Here is an 18,256-nt window from a genome sequence, read left to right as displayed (position 1 = left end):
TCAGAGTGGATGGTGAGTCACGTCGTCCATAAACAGCCCTTTTCAATCTATTCCAGGCATGTTCGATAGGGTTTATATCTGGAGAACGTGCTGGCCACTCTAGTCGAACGATGTCGTTATCCTGAAGGAAAACATTCACAAGATGTGCATGATGGGGCGCGAACTGTCGTAAATGAAGAGGAATGCCTCACCAATAAGCTTCCGATATAGTTGATCAGTCACGTATCGCACAGTCGTTACGGCGCCTTCCATGACCATCAGCTGCGTACGTCGGCCTCACATTTGCCACCCCAAAACAGCAAGGAACCTACACCTTGCTGCACTCGCTGGACAGTGTGTCTAAGGCGTTCAGCCTGACCGGGTTGCTTGGAAAAACGTCTCCGACGATTGTCTGGTTGAAATCATATGCGACGCTCATAGGCGAAGAGAACGTGAGGCAAGTAGTCGGGCCCACCTGTACCGTGCTGCATGGTGTCGTGGTTGCAAAGATGTACTTCGCCATGGAGGTTGGGAGTGAAGTTGCGCATCATTCAGGCGGCACGAAAAGCATTATTCAGCATGGTGGGGTTGCTGTCAGGGTTCCTCAGAGCTATAATCCGTAGGTAGCGGTCATCCAACGCAGTAGTAGCCCTCGGGCGGTCTGAGCGAGGTGTGTCATCGAAAGTTCCTGTATCTCTGTATCTCCTCCGTGTCCGAACAACATCGCTTTGTTTCACTCCGAGACGCCTGGACACTTCCCTCGTTGAAAGCCCTCCCTGGCACAGAGTAACAATGCGGACGCGATCGAACAGCGGTACTGATCGTCTAGGCATGGTTGAACTACAGACAACACGATCCGTGTATCTCCTTCCTAGTGGAATGACTGGAACTAATCGACTGTCGGACTCCCCCCGTCTAATAGGCGCTGCTCATGCTTGGTTGTTTTCACCTTTGGGCGGGCTTAGTGACATCTCTGAACAGTCAAAGGGACTGTGTCTCTGGTATGATATCCACAGTCAACGTTTATCTTCCGGAGTTCTGGGAACGGGGTGATGCAAAACTTTTTTGATGTGTGTATTTATCACGTTGCAGGCGTACTTACTACTCGCCTACGATGTTGCTGTTGTAATTTTTCGATCTAATGATGGCTACAAAGCCGAAAAAACAGGTCGTTAACTTTAATAAAGTATCATGTGACTAAGACAATGACTTCTATTATTTCATTCGGTACATAGGTCACCAGGCAGCTCAGCAGCACCAAATGGCCTTCTTTCACGAATATTATTCTGCTAAATAACTTTTTTCTCCAATATTGTAACATTACTCCTTTATTGTGGTGCAAAACATTTCTTCGGCGTTATGAGTTAAGGAAAGTTAATCGTGAGACAACACCACGCACCTTGTGTTTCTCTTTATGCTCGGAGTTCATCATATAACGGCATGAGAGAGCAATTTCCAGGACTTTTGTCATTCAAAAGCCAAATTCTTGAATAAATGGTCACATCGTAATCCACTCAATAAAATTGTCTCAGTTGTTGCAGATGGTACAATAAATGTAATGAGTGTGAAATAGGATTAAGTTTCAACAAAACATGATAATACTAAGAAAACATCATCATCTCGACCTCATCTTTTAAGGAGGAAAAAAAAATACCCTACCAGTCGGTCCCGTGCGAAAATATGGGCGATAAGAAGGCTTGTTCAACAGAAGAAAACAGTGAAGTGAAACACTCCTTGAGATAAAGAAACGCAATTTAACACGAACATCTTCAAGCGTATAATCTGTAATGCCAAGCTACCCGGTTGCGCTGTTGACAGAGACGCCACTGGTGAGGTGGTTCAAAAAATGGTTCAAATTGTTCTGAGCACTATGGGACTTAACTTCTGAGGTCATCAGTCCCCTAGAACTTAGAACTACTTAAACCTAACTAACCTAAGGACATCACACACATCCATGCCCGAGGCAGGATTCGAACCTGCGACCGTAGCGGTTCCGCGGTTCCAGACTGTAGCGCCTAGAACTGCACGGCCACCCCGGCCGGCTGGTGAGATGGTGAAACATACTCCCCGAGTGGGGCAATCAGGACGACCTGAACACAGTGCACCCACGAGCTTAGCACATGTAACATGATGTGTATCTATAAAATCTGCAAAGTTGAGTTATGTAAGAAGACTGCGTTACAAACTCGAACATTTTGCATGACAAGTGGATGAAAATTAAACAAATATTGTTTTCTTCATAACGGTTCAACACGGTTATAGTGACAGGTTCAACGTATAGAAATTTTGAAGACCACGTAAATATTGGAAAAAATTGTTGTAATATCTGAAAATACTATGCATCTTTCGTACTAATTCTCAATCTTTGTGGCCCAGTATTTGTTGGTTTTTGTATCCATGCATTCTGCCATAAATAATGCAAAGTCTTAATAAACTGCACCAAAATATATCACATCAGGCAGACGCGCCCCTGGTTCATTGTCTTTGTGTCATCAGCAGCAATATGTTGGAATATCCTTCTCAGTCTTCATGCAGCACATGTTCTAGATCCAACTCTTTTTTTTCTATCTCAAGGAGTAATCTAAACTAGCTGTGCACGATACTAGCATATGGCTTACACCATGTGCTTTCTGTGCTTTCTGCATGTTTCCAATTGAAGACAACATCTGCCTGAAGAAAGCTGTTTATCGCAATGTGAAAAATCTCTTTGAGGAACAAAGTTAATTTGTTTTTAGCATTTTTGGTCTAGAATGTGTTTAGAATATGATGTAATATCTTAATATCTCCATGGATCAAGTGATTGTTTATTCAATCAAACCACGCAGCGATATATACTATATTTTTATGTAGCACTCAGACTATATTAGACAACGACCTATATACTTCACATTCCAGTGGCATTTTATTTATAATTTTTAGATTTTTGACATTCAGATTACTCCACATATTTCAGTCGTTTTGTAGCATAAACAGCATTCACTCTGGACATTTCTCAGACCAGTTTTTTAAATTTAGTATTTTAGTCTTATTTTCTTCTAGAACAATGAATTGACCGCCAATACAACCTTTTCGTTCGTATAATCTAAGCTTAAGATTAAGAAAGATATCAAGCTATGTTACGATTAATATTATGTATAGTGGTGGCTATAATATCGGATAGTATTCTTAATTATTTTTTTCTGTTATACTCTAAAGTTACTCAACTGAAGTGAGGGCCTTTAAGTACAGACTGATTCAAGTGTATTGCCTTATGAAACTAAATATTTAAACTAGGTTCCCTGCAGTTCTTGAAGCAGATACTATACATATTACATTATTATAGATTGTATGTATATTGCCTAAGGGTAACACGAGGGTGCCAGCCGCGGTGGCCGAGCGGTTCTAGGCGCTTCAGTCCGGAACCGCGTGACTGCTACGGTCGCAGGTTCGAATCCTGCCTCGGGCATATATGTGTGTGATGTCCTTAGGTTAGTTCGGTTTAAGTAGTTCTAAGTTCTAGGGGACTGATGACCTCAGATGTTAAGTCCCATAGCGCTCAGAGCCATTTGAACCATTTTTTAATACGATGGCCGCCCTGGAAACAAAATGCTTTACTGTATTTTTCCAAACTCGGACCATGCAAAAGATATCATAACCGTACTCATGAATCGCTTCTAGAACCATCTGATGATGGCTTCCCAAAAACTCTAAATATATTTGGAATTCCGAAGTCTGTTCATTACCCGGAATATTTTCCCTGTATTAGCAAATCCCAGATCATCAGCCGATCTTGTAGAATTATCATTACCGTTTTCCAGCCTCTTGCGATCATTGTTAACAACATCTTTTAACTTAAACGCGTAGTTAACGTACTGTTCGGACATAAACAGCACAAAGAGAATACTAGGGGTACGTCGCTTCAACAGTACACGCCAGTCAACCGAACAGACTTCACAAATAAGCAGCTCCAGGTGCCTCTCACATATTCTGCGCTCCACACATTTCGCCATTACCAAGCAAAGGGCGCCGGGGCGCGCAGTTGTTAGTCCCTTTGTTCAGCTGTTCTGCCTGCCAGCGTTTGTTAAACTGTGTTGCACGATGCTCCTATCAAAAGAATCCCGATAAGCAAGACCTGTTAATACGAAATATGTTCGGCTGGTCGCAGTGATTCAGAATGTTGTGCCGCATAACGTGGCACTACACAAAACTAGCGCTAATAGCATAGGCACATAGGGAACACACACGACACAGATCTGCACGTCCACGGTATTGGTGATAAGCTGAGAAAACCGTCCCGCAACACATGTCCTACAAAACGCCTCTGTTTCCTGCGCATGTACCCCGACATCAGTATGGGATATGATCACCATGCAGACGTACACAGGCCGCACAACGGGTTGGCATACTCAGGATCAGCTGCCGGTGTATAGCCTTCTATTCTTGCACCAGTGCCTGTCGGAGCTCCTGAAGTGTCCTAGGGGTTTGAAGACGTGCAGCAATACGTCGACCGAGAGCATCCCAGACGTGCTCGATAGGGTTTAGGTCTGGAGAACAAGCAGGCCACTCCATTCGCCTGATTTCTTCAGTTTCAAGGTACTCCTCCACGATGGCAACTCGGTGGGGTCGTGCGTTATCATCCATCAGGAGGAATGTGGGACCCACTGCACCCCTGAAAAGGTGACATACTGGTGCAAAATCATGTCCCGATACACCTGACCTGTTACAGTTCCTCTGTCAAAGACAAGCAGGGGTGTACGTGCACCAATCATAATCCCACACCACACCATCAAACCACGACCTCCATAGAAGTCCCTTTCAAAGGCATTAAAGAGTTGGTATCTGGTTACTAGTTCACACCAGATGAAAACCCGGCGAGAATCACTGTTCAGATTATACCTGGACTCGTCCGTGAACATAACCTGGGACCACTGTTAGAATGGCCATGTACTGTGTTATTGACACCAGGCTTTACGGGCTCTCCTGTGACCAGGAGTTAGTGGAATGCACCTGACAGGTCTACGGCGAATGAACCATGTCTGTTTAGTTGTCTGCAGACTGTGTGTCTGGAGACAACTGTTCGAGTGACTGCAGTAAGGTCCCGAGCAAGGCTACCTGCAGTACTCCGTGGCTGTCTGTGGACACTGATGGTCAGATATTGGTCTTCTTGTGGTGTTGTACACTGTGGACGTTCCGTACTGTAGCGCCTGTCTGCTGGAATCGTTGCCATAATCTTGAGATCACACTTTGTGACACACGGAGGGCCCGTGCTACGACCTGCTGTGTTTGACCAGCCCCCAATCGCCCTAGTATTCCGCCCCTCATAACGTCATCAATATGTTGTTTTTTTTTAGCCATTTTCAACACAGAGTCACCATTAGCACGTCTGGAAACGTCTGCACACTTGCTAGCTGCACTGTACTCTGACATGCACCAACACACCTCTGCGTATGTGGACTGCTGCCAGTGCCACCGTGCGACGACCGCAGGTCAGATGCACCGCATGGTCATACCCCGAGGGTTTTTTTTTTTTTGTGGTTTTAGGGCGCACAACTTCAATGGTCATTAGCGCCCTGACTACTCTAAGAATGCACCGCGAGGCACAAGTGGACAACAACAACTAAAAGGGAAAACACGATAAAAGACAGACTGACAGGCATAGGATTAAAAAACAGCATCATCAAATGTCCTTAGCGAGGTTTGTCAAATTGATAAAACGAAGAACACGAGCAGCTGCTCGTGGGTCATCCGCTAAAATGGCATCGAAAGTATTTTGCAGGTTAAGATCGAGGCGCAGTGTGTTAAGATCTGGACAGGACATTAAAATGTGTCTAACCGTCAGCAAGTGCCCACATGGGCAGAACGGCGCCGGCGCAGCCGTCAGCAGATGGCGATGGCTGAACCGGCAGTGTCCAATTCTTAACCGGGCTAAAACGACCTCCTCCCGCCGAGAAGGGCGTGAGGAGGACGTCCAAGCCACGGGAAGAGGTTTTAAGGCCCGAAGCTTGTTGTCGGTAAGTGCAGCCCAATCGGCATGCCACAGCGATAAAATGCGCCGACAAATGACCCTGCTAAAATCGGACGAAGGGACACAACAAGAAGCTGTCCGAGGCTGGAGGACCGCAGCCTTGGCCGCGGCATCTGCAGCTTCGTTCCCAGGGATACCGACATGGCCAGGAACCCACATAAAGCTAACCGGAGAACCGACGTCCACCAGCTGCTGAAGAGAGCGTTGGATCCGGTGTACGAAAGGGTGAACCGGGTACGGATCACTGAGGCTCTGGATGGCGCTCAGGGAATCTGAGCAGATGACATAAGCAGAATGTCGGTGGCGGCAGATGTAAAGAACAGCCTGGTAGAGGGCAAAGAGCTCAGCTGTGAAGACCGAACAATGGCCATGGAGCCGGTATTTGAAACTGTGTGCCCCGACAATAAAGGAACACCCGACCCCGTCATTGGTCTTAGAGCCATCTGTATAAATGAAAGTCATGTTGATGAACTTCGAACGAAGTTCCAAAAAACGGGAGTGGTAGACCGAACCGGGGGTGACCTCTTTTGGGAGCGAGCTGAGGTCAAGGTGAACGCGGACCTGAGCCTGGAGCCAAGGTGGCGTGCGGCTCTCGCCCACTCGAAAGGTTGCAGGGAGTGAAAAATTAAGGTGTTTAAGGAGGCGACGAAAGCGTACTCCAGGGGGTAGCAGGGCAGAGACATTCAACCCGTATTGACGGTCGAGAGAGTCGTCAAAAAAGGAACGATAAGACGGATGGTCGGGCATTGACGGTAGCCGACAGGCATACCGACAAAGCAGTATATCGCGCCGGTAGGTGAGTGGCAATTCGCCAGCGTCAGCATGAAGACTCTCTACGGGACTGGTATAAAATGCTCCGATCGCAAGTCGTAAACCCCGATGTTGTATGGAGTTGAGGCGGCGTAAGATGGATGGCCGTGCAGAGGAGTATACGAAGCTCCCATAATCCAGCTTGGAGCGGACGATCGACCGATATAGACGAAGTAGGACGGTTCGATCCGCTCCCCACGACATACCACTGAGAACACGGAGGACATTTAAAGAACGGGTACAACGGGCGGCCAAATATGACACATGTGGAGACCAGCTAAGTTTCCTGTCAAATGTAAGGCCTAAAAATTTGGTTGTCTCCACGATTGGGAGAGCAACGGGACCGAGTCGTAAGGACAGTGGAAGAAACTCTTTGTAGCGCCAGAAGTTAATACAGACCGTCTTCTCGGCAGAAAAACGGAAGCCATTGGCGACACTCCAGGAGTAAAGACGGTCAAGAGAACGCTGAAGACAGCGCTCCAGGACACGTGTACACTGCGCGCTGCAATAGATGGTAAAATCGTCCACGAAAAGGGAGCCTGATACATCAGCTGGGAGGCAATCCATTATTGGATTGATCGCGATGGCGAAGAGAGCGACGGTCAAAACTGAGCCCTGTGGCACCCCATTCTCCTGGCGAAAGGTGTCGGACAGCACAGAACCCACACGTACCCTGAACTGTCGATCCATTAAAAAGGAACGAATAAAAAGAGGGAGGCGACCGCGAAGGCCCCATGTATGCATGGTGCGGAGAATGCCCGCCCTCCAACAGGTGTCGTAAGCCTTCTCCAAATCAAAGAAGACAGCCGCGGTCGGGCGCTTCCGCAAGAAATTATTCATAATGAAGGTCGACAAGGTAACCAGATGGTCAACAGCAGAGCGGCGCCTACGAAATCCACATTGTACATTGGTAAGTAGGCGTCGAGACTCGAGCAGCCAAACCAATCGAGAGTTAACCATTCGCTCCATCACTTTACAGACACAGCTGGTAAGCGAGATAGGTCGATAACCGGAAGGTAAGTGCTTGTCCTTCCCCGGCTTAGGAATCGGGACAACAATAGACTCGCGCCAGCATGCGGGAACATGTCCCTCAATCCAGATGCGATTGTATGTACGAAGAAGAAAACCTTTACCCGCAGGAGAAAGGTTCTTCAGCATCTGAATATGAATAGAATCTGGCCCTGGAGCGGAGGACCGTGATCGGCCAAGTGCGTTTTCGAGTTCCCGCATGGTGAATGGGGCATTATAACTTTCACAATTCGAGGAGCGGAAGTTAGGTGGCCTAGCCTCCTCTGCCTGTTTGCGGGGGAGGAAGGCAGGGTGGTAATGAGCGGAGCTCGAAACCTCTGCGAAAAAGCGGCCGAAGGCATTGGAGACAGCCTCAGGGGCCACAAGGACGTCATTCGCGACCTTCAAGCCAGAAACTGGTGAGTGGACCTTAGTGCCAGATAGCCGGCGCAGGCTACCCCAGACAACAGAAGAAGGAGTAAAACTGTTGAAGGTGCTTGTGAAAGCATCCCAGCTGGCTTTCTTGCTTTCTTTGATAATACGACGACACTGAGCACGTAATCGTTTATAATTGATACAATTCGCCACTGTAGGGTGGCGTTTAAATGTGCGTAAAGCACGGCGACGAGCACGTAAAGCGTCTCTACAGGCTGCGGTCCACCAGGGGACCGGTACGCGACGTGGAGAAGAAGGAGGGTGAGGGATGGAATATGCAGCAGCAGCGAGAATGACTTCCGTGAGGTGTGCGACCTGACGATCGCAGCTTGTGAAGGTTTGATCCTGAAAGGTCGCCCTGGAAGAGAAGAGCCCCCAGTCTGCCTTGGAGATGGTCCAATTAGAGAAGCACGGAGAGGGGGTATGCTGCAGGAGATGGATAACACACGGGAAGTGGTCGCTCGAATATGTATCAGAAAGTGCATACCACTCAAACCGGCGTGCAAGTTGGGGAGTACATATAGAGAGGTCTAAATGGGAATAGGTGTGAGATGTGTCCGAAAGAAAAGTAGGGGCGCCAGTATTGAGGCAGACAAGATTGAGCTGGTTGAAAAGGTCTGCTAACAAGGAGCCCCTCGGGCAGGATGCTGGAGAGCCCCAAAGGGGATGGTGGGCATTGAAGTCTCCAGTTAACAAAAATGGTGCAGGTAGCTGAGCAATAAGTTGCATCATGTCTGCCCTGGTAACGGCAGATGACGATGGAGTGTAAACGGTACAAAAGGAAAACGTAAAAGTGGGGAGAGTAATGCGGATGGCAACTGCCTGCAGGCCGGTGTGCAACGTGATGGGATCGTAGTAAATATCATCCCGGACCAGCAACATAATCCCTCCATGAGCTGGGATACCTACCACAGGGGGTAGGTCAAAACGCACAGAGGTGTAGTGTGCCAAGGCAATTTGATCGCATGGGCGTAGCTTCGTTTCCTGGAGGGCTACGACGAGCGGACGGTGCAAGCGGAGCAGCAACTTCAAGTCCTCTCGGTTGGAGCGAATGCTGCGAATATTCCAGTGAATAAGTGCCAACGTAAGAAAAGGAAGATGAGAGAAGGGGTCACCTCGAAGGCCGCTTAGGGACTGGCTTCGAGCGAGCACTGCCGCCGCTATCAGTAGGCGGACAGTCATCGTCCATTGGGTCTATAGGGTCATCGGCCATCTCGGGAGGATGGCCGGGAGGGGGAGCTTCCTCCGCCGGTGAACGGCCAGATGTACGGCTACCAGCGGTGCGGCCAGGCGAAACGGATGACGGCCTGGGGCGGCAACCGCTGGGTGGCGCAGGAGAAGAAATGCGCCGTGGCGGAGAAGGAGAACTGTGCTTCCTATGCGCCTTTTTGGAAGGACGTTTGGTGGAAGTACCGGTCGAAGGCTGGGAGGTCGAGGTACGGAGGAAGTCTGCATGGGATGGTTCCTTCTTGAAGGCCCGTGCATCTGACTTCGGGGTCTTCGTCTTAGCAGAAGCTGAGGAAGGGGCTGGTGTCTGTGGGGTGATGGGAGGAAGAGGAGACGTCGACCGCGCGATCTTAGCACTGGCCGAACGGACGACCGTGGTGCTGAAGGTCAGATCGCATGTCTGGGTTGCTACCTCCCGGGTAGTCCGAGGAGAGGCGAGGACAGTACTGTATTTCCCCGCTGGGAGCAGCGTGGGCTTCCTACTAGCCAATAGCTTGCGAGCAGCCGAGGTGGACACTTTCTCTTTGACCCGAATTTCTTGGATACAGCGTTCTTCCTTATAGACAGGACAGTCGCGGGAGGATGCGGCATGGTCACCCTGACAGTTCACACAACGAGGAGACGGAGGTGGACAGTCACCCTCATGGGCATCCCTGCCACAAGTGACACATTTAGCCGCATTGGAACAAGACTGTCGAGTGTGATTGAAACGCTGACACTGGTAGCAGCGCGTAGGTGTCGGGACATAGGGGCGAACAGAAATAACCTCGTAGCCCGCCTTGATGCGCGATGGCAGCTTAACACTATCGAAGGTCAAGAAAAGTGTCCGGGTCGGTACAACGTCATTGTTGACCTTTTTCATGACCCTATGGACAGCCGTCACGCCCTGCTCAGCGAGGAAAGATTGAAGCTCCTCGTCAGTCAATCCGTCGAGGGAGCTAGTATAGACTACACCACGAGACGAATTCAAAGTTCGGTGGGCCTCCACCCGGACAGGGAACGTGTACAGGAGTGTGGCCCAAAGCAGTTTTTGTGCCTGAAAGGCACTCCCAGTTTCTAGTAATAAGGTACCGTTACGCAACCTGGTACAAGATTTGACAGATCCGGCTATGGCATCTACGCCCTTCTGAATAACGAAAGGGTTGACAGAGGAAAAATCCTTTCCGTCCTCAGATCGAGAAACTACAAGGAACTGTGGGGCAGGCGGTAGTACTTTTGTCACTGTTGGCTGGTCACGTTTCCGTTTTTGGGTCGAAGTCGAGAGAGATGGAGTAGAATCCATTGCAGAGGAATCCCCCATGATTGCCAGCGTCTCCGATGGCGCGCTCCTTCCTTGTGGGGACCCTCTCAGAGGGCACTCCCGCCTTAGGTGAATGTTTACACCTCAGGTCACACCTCCCGAGAAACAGACGGAGGGACCAATTGGCATGGTCAGAAGGTATCAGCTCAGGCAATCACCCCTCCCCGGGCCTGGCCTTTACCAGGGGGTACGCGCGTGCCTTACATGTCTACCCAGGGCGGGGACTTACGCGTTACCCCGTCACCGGCTACGCGTGCGAACGCGTGGGTCAGCCTTCAGGCACGCACAGGGAGGAAGGAAGAAGAGGAAAAAGAAGAGAGAGGGAGAAAGAGGACAGACTGTCTCAAACGCCGAGGCGGAGACCAGAGAAGGCAAGGAGAAGAAGGCAATGAGAAGGCAAGGAGAAGAAGGCAATGAGAAGGCAAGGAGAAGAAGGCAATGAGAAGGCAAGGAGAAGAAGGCAATGAGAAGACAAGGAGAAGAAGGCAATGAGAAGGCAAGGAGAAGTCAAGGGAAAGAGTAAGGTAGACAGTGAGGTGGAGAAGAGCAAAGAAAGGAACCAACAAAAGGAAGGAAGAAACGAGAAGTGAAAAACCAAAAAGACCACAATAATAGGTCGAGGAACCGTCCGTCTCCGGACGCAGGCGCTAACTACCCCCGTGAGGGGGATGGACTCCTTTTAGTCGCCTCTTATGACAGGCAGGAATACCTCGGGCCTATTCTAATCCCCGGACCCGCAGGGGGAATACCCCAAGGTGATTTAAACCCACAAGCCGTCCACCGGAGCGTTGTTTCACCATGTGCCAGCATTATCCTTAATTTATGAGAATGAGTGTATGTAGTACCACCTTTGTGTAAATAAGGTTCCGTAAATACACTGTCAAGTCACGTTATAGTGACCACCTGTCAAAAGTTTGAATAATCACATTTTCCAGCGAAGGTCACTGCGAGAAGTACAGGAAGAGTCAGTGAGGTTCTGGAAGGTACCGAACAGGGATGTGCAGCCATGCCAAATCCAGGCCGCGGCCAGATGTGCTAGGTTCCTTGGCTGAGGATCCATGGCGCAGATAGCCCGATCGAGGTGATTCCATATATTCTCAACTGGTTTAAATCTGGGGAATTCAGTGACCATGAGAGTATCGTAAACTCATATTGGCGCTCTCCGAACGACGCACATGCAGTTCTAGCTGTGTGACACGTTGCATTGTCCTGCTGGTAAGTGTCATCGTGCCGAGGAAAAACAGACTGCTTGTAGGGGTCGACATCGTCCCCAAGGATATGTGCATACTTGTGTTGATCCACTGTGCCTTCCACAATGACAAGATCACTTAGGAAGTTGCACGAAAACATTCCGCTGACCTTACACAGAGTGGTTGCTTTCAGACATTCCACGCCGTACTCGCCAATGGCCACCTGTCCGATGAAGCATAAAACGTGATTGAAACACCTTGCTAATCCCACAGGACAGGACAGACAGTATAAATTGTGGAAAGGGGCCAAAATAAGGGCTGTCAGTTACGCTTGAACATACAGCTTTATTATTTGAACCAAACATTACAAGGACCAAAAAAAAATTAAAAAAAGACAGAGCTTTAATACTTGGGACTTAATTACCGGCTGAAAGCCACTTTAATTTAAAAATGGCTTTAGGCCAATAACTCAAAACGCAAGCACAATCAGAAATTCAACAGGCGAGCCTTATCTTAAGTTCTCTTTAGTTAGGCTGAAGTAAACAAGTTAAATTCAAATCGGCAGAAGGCCTAACACTTAAAACTCCAAAACATTAATTTTTAAGGCCTTACGTGAAACAGTTCTTTAATTTAGGCTGAAGGCCTTAAGAGCAAAAGAACTCTAATTCAAAAAAGTCGGCTAGAAGCCATACAAGTGTAAACAACAAGAACAAGTTTTTAAAAAATAGGGCAGTACACCCAATGGCGCTAAAATGTTCGAGGATCGGCCTGGAATTCAAACACTAACGCTCGCTTAGGTGAGACAGGCAGTCGGCTCAACCGTTTCAATCCGCTGGGAACCCAACCGACAGACAGCCAACAGACCAATGATCAAGACCAGTTCCGCTCCACACTTGCATCAAAACTGAAACGATGCTAACAGCGGAGAGTGGAACAACAACCAGAACGGATCACAGACAATCCACAAGCGGTAGACGACCCAAAAATACACGTCGTCTAATCAGACGACCGACCAAACGGCCAAGCAAGGTCGTTGCCACTCAAACGTGTGTGTCGGCAATCGTCGGGCGGGTGATGGCTATCCTGTCCTTCCGCGCTACTCCACGCCAACCGAGTAATTCAGAGCCCGTACGCCGACAACATTTAAATTAACTTGTCAGTCAGAATCACACAAACTACACACATTTTAACGAACACTTGCACGAAGAACTAGACAATGCTAACTGCAGTGACTGAGCGAAACAAGGACGAATCACGAGTTGGCACACACAGACAACCCATAAGCGATCGCCGGCCAAATGTACGTCGTCCGACAAGACGACCGACCGACGATCAACCAAAGTCGTCCCCATTCAAATCATGTGTCGGCAATCATCGGCGAGTGATGGCTATCCGCGCCTCCCTGGCGCTGCATGCCCCACTGGTGCTACAACGCGACTGCGCCAACCGACCAACTGCTACACCTCAGCACGGAGACAGCACTAAAATAAATGGGCACTGAACATCACAGACTACACACAATTTCACAAACACTTGGACGAAGAATGCGACCAATGCTAAAAGCAGTGACTGTGCAATCACCAGGACGAAACACGAGTTGAGACACACACCGCCAACCCAAAAGCGCCCGGCGAGCAAACACACATCGTCCGGTAAGACGACCAACCGACGATCAACCAAGACCGTCCCCAGCCATGTGTACTGGCAACGGTCGGGCGAGTCATGGCTATCCGAACCTCAGTACCGCTCCGACCCGACAGTACTTCTGCCGCGTCCCAACTGCCCGACTGCCAGGTCCGAACTCCACTGCTGGCCCGTTCACTCACTTCATTGCCCGGTCCGAACTGCACTGCTGGCGCGTTCCAACTCGTTGGACAACACACGACGACCAGGAAGTAATAGCTTTTTTTTTCCTTTATTGTTATTTTGAAACCTGTATTACAGGCATGCCTGCAGCAGCATACTACGCCGCTCTTTAGCCGCAGAGAAACACAAATGTACAAATTTAAAGAAAAAACATGGTGGATATATAAACGGAGACAAACACTTTTTAAAATACAACGTGCCGTTCACGGGCGTAGAGTCCAAGATAAAATGTGTTCAGACACTGGGACACAGACAGAGACGAAAATTGTCACACGCGAATGTAGGTGCACAAAACGAATAACACTGAATCACTTAAGCACAAAACGATGGCACACACAGAACACGAGGCGTTGATCTCCGGCGCGCGAATGTTTACTATCCGTGTACGAGTCCAGGGACCTGCCAAGAGAGGAGGAGGGGGGGATGGGAGAGGGAGAGGGGAGAGCAGATGCTATGGGCAGGGGAGATAGGGGGAAGGGAGGAAGGGGGAGGGGAAGCCCGGGGAAAGAGGGAAGGATGGAGGGGATGGGGAAAAAGGAAAGAAGCGAGGGAGGGTGCCTAGAGAAAAGGACACAGGATGGGGGGGGGGAGGATTAAGGTTGATAGGAGGGGTAGATGGAGGGGAGGAGGACATCATCAGGGAGGGGGAGCTGGCGGAAGCCACCTTGGGAGAGGGTGAGGAGGGTGGAGAGATCGGGCGGGACGTGGGAATACAGCAGTGGGCGGGGATGGGAGAGGATGGGTGAGACAAGCGGATGTGGAGGATCGAGTTTGCGGCAGGTGTACAGGATCCGTATCCTTTCAAGGAAAAGCAGGAGGTGGGGGAAGGGTATGAGATCATACAGGATCCGCGTGGGGGAGGGGAGACGGATGCGATAGGGGAGGCGGAGAGCGTGGCGTTCAAGGATTTGGAGGGATTTATGAAAGGTAGGGGGGACGGAGATCCAGGCTGGATGGGCGTAACAAAGGATAGGGCGGATGAGGGATTTATAGGTGTGGAGGATGGTGGTGGGGTCCAGACCGCACGTACGGCCGGAAAGGAGCTTGAGGACACGGAGTCGGGAGCATGCCTTGGCTTGGATTGTCCGGAGATGGGGAGTCCAGGAGAGGCGACGGTCGAAGGTGACGCCAAGGTACTTAAGGGTGGGAGTGAGGGCGATAGGACGGCCATAGATGGTGAGATAGAAATCAAGGAGGCGGAAGGAAGGGGTGGTTTTGCCTACAATGATCGCCTGGGTTTTGGAGGGATTGACCTTGAGCAACCACTGGTTGCACCAAGCGGTGAACCGGTCAAGATGGGATTGGAGAAGGTGTTGGGAGCGCTGTAGGGTGGGAGCAAGGAAGGCGGTGTCATCGGCAAACTGGAGAAGGTGGACGGGGTGTGACGGCGGCGGCATGTCCGCCGTGTAGAAAAGGTACAGAAAGGGGGAGAGGACGGAGCCTTGAGACACACCGGCGGAGGTGTAGGAATCTGTGTTATGGATGGGAAGTAATAGCAGTCCAGCAAAGATAATACGGCAGGGCCTATATCGATAAGCGCTGCTGCTGCCGCTCACGGGCAGGCAAGGCAGCAACACAGTGACACCAGTAATTGAAAATTAATATAACGAGGCGGCAGTACGGTAAAAACAGGTTGTAAAATAAGAAATGGCACGAACACGAGCCACGCACGGCTCAGTGAAATGAAAAGACCACCTCTCAGTACTTAATGGACGTCAAGTTGTGATACTGGCTTGCAAACTCCAGCCTTCGTCGCCGATGAATAGCAGTCATCATGTGCGTGCATGAACCTGGCAACTGCTGCAGAGTCTCATACGCAGCAACGTTCGCTGAACGGTATCTTGGTTCATCTGGGCGGTTGTTGTTCAACAGCTGCACGTCTGTTGGCCCGTACACATCTCTGTAGCTGTCGTTCACTCCTGCACTCTGTAGTCCGTTGTGCAACACAGTTGCCTCAGCGCTGGGTTTTGGATAGCGCCATTTTGCCATACACAGTATACTTTAACCACGGCGGCACGTTAACACTTTACAAACTTAGCCATTCCGGAAATGCTTTCACACTTGCACCAAAAGCCAATGATCATGGCTTTTTGGACGTTGTATAAACCACTCCTTTTCCTGCTTTACAACAGCGACTGTACTGCCCCCGACACGCTTCATTTACCGTCCACTGCTCGTGCTGCCATCTGCTGTCAGCAAGATGGTATTGCACGTTGACGTAGAACATAGGCTGTGGTCGCATTACTGTGTCTGGATGGTGTATTTTATAAATGAGGCTATGGTACTACAAGTGGGCTGCTTCTGCGTTGGCAGCGCTGTGCAGCGCTTTGCATTGGACCCCTGACTGCTTTTTCTTTGTAAGAGACTCTGTGGCTGATCTGACTCGTTGTTGGAAGTTAATCGCCAGTACCGTTGGGCAGTTGAAAGTTAGCAGCCAGCACTGATGGAAGTACTGTTGGGCAGTTGGAGGTGAACAGCCAGCAGCGATGGATGTTAGATGTCAGAAAAGTGGTTCAAATGGCTCTGAGCACAATGGGACTTAACATCTGAGGTCAGTTAGATGTGAGAAGTTTAGCAATGATGGAGGGTAGAGGTCTGAAGTGTTAGCGTAGGCTAACGATCTGGAAGTATTTGACGGGAGATTGAAAGTTATTCATGATTACATACCTTTGTACCCGATGTCAATGACGAATTATATTCGTATTTGAACTGGATGTCACATTATTAAGGTAAAAAATACATTATTTGGTTTGCAACAAAATCTTTCCTTTGCTAACGACATTCCTATTAGTAGTTAGTGGCTTTAGTAGGTAGAATCTTTTATTTAGCTGGCACTATTGAGGCTCGCTGTATTGCAGTAGTTCGCGTAATGAAGATTTTTGTGAGGTAAGTGCTAAATGAAATGGTAGCTTGTTGTTAAGATTTCTTTTTAGTCAGGGCCATTCTTTTGAATTAATTATTTGAAGTCAGACTATAATTTTTATGAGGAGTCAGATTGCGTTGCGCTAGAATATTGTGGGTCAGTGTTGTCATGATAAGAAAAAGTAAAGAGAAAGTAAGCTCAGTACGTTCAGTTTTACTCAGCTGTTTCAGAATCAAATGACGTAGAAGTTTCATCTTCTCAGTCATTCTGCAATTTAAGTACACACACACTCATTTACATAAAGATGGTTCAGTACCTTAATTTTCAATTTTTCCCCAGAACCATACGTGCTTATATGTTGACAGAGACCACTTGTAAGTTCCTCCATCTTTTCGACGTAAGATAATGACATATTCACAGTTTTACGAGCCGCATCTCACATGCTACCTAAAACCTGTAGTATACCACCTAGACCGTAGCTGGGCAGCATGCACCAACTGCTGTCATCTATCTTAGGCTTAATGTCATTTCTTCTTTATACAGGGTGTTACAAAAAGGTACGGCCAAACTTTCAGGAAACATTCCTCACACACAAATAAACAAAAAATTTTATGTGGACATGTGTTCGGAAACGCTTAATTTCCATGTTAGAGCTCATTTTAGTTTCTTCCACCTACGCTCAATGGAGCATGTTATCATGATTTCATACAGGATACTCTACCTGTGCTGCTAGAACATGTGCCTTTACTAGTACGACACAATATGTGGTTCATGTACGATGGAGCTCCTGCACATTTCAGTCGAAGTGTTCGTACACTTCTCAACAACAGATTCGGTGGCCGATGGATTGGTAGAGGCGGACCAATTCCATGGCCTCCACGCTCTCTTGACAACCCTCTTGACTTTCATTTATGGGGGCATTTGAAAGCTCTTGTCTACGCAATCCCAGTACCAAATGTAGAGACTCTTCGTGCTCGTATTGTGGACAGCTGTAATACAATACGCCATTCTCCGGGGCTGCATCAGCGCATCAGGGATTCCATGCGGCGGAGGGTAGATGCATGTATCCATTTTGAACATTTCCTGTCCAAAGTGTTTGAAGTCACGCTGTTCTGTTGCTGTGTGTTTCCATTCCATGATTAATGTGATTTGAAGAGAAGTAATAAAACGAGCTCTAACATGGAAAGCAAGCATTTCCGGACACATGTCCACATAACATATTTTCTTTGTTTGTGTGTGAGGAATGTTTCCTGAAAGTTTGGCCGTACCTTTTTGTAACACCCTGTATAAGGGGCGTTCCAAAAGAAACGAACCGGAGTCTGGAATGCGCAAACCGGTGACAGGAGGGTAATATCGTGGCGTGTCCGCCCAGAGCGTGGAAATTCACAACCCGTCGCTAGAGGGCACGCGTGCACGTCACGTGACTATACAGAGCTAGCAGCAGCATGCATCAAACGTCCAACGCAGACAGTCGCATTGCGCACAGTGACATGGAGGCATCAACAGAAGAGCAAAGAGGTGTTGTTCGTTTTCCAACAGCGGAAGGAGTAGGAAGAACGGACACTCATGGACGA

The sequence above is a fragment of the Schistocerca cancellata genome, chromosome 9, assembly GCF_023864275.1.
Source record: "Schistocerca cancellata isolate TAMUIC-IGC-003103 chromosome 9, iqSchCanc2.1, whole genome shotgun sequence".
In the NCBI taxonomy this organism is placed as follows: domain Eukaryota; kingdom Metazoa; phylum Arthropoda; class Insecta; order Orthoptera; family Acrididae; genus Schistocerca; species Schistocerca cancellata.
Note: the sequence above shows the minus strand (reverse complement) of the source record.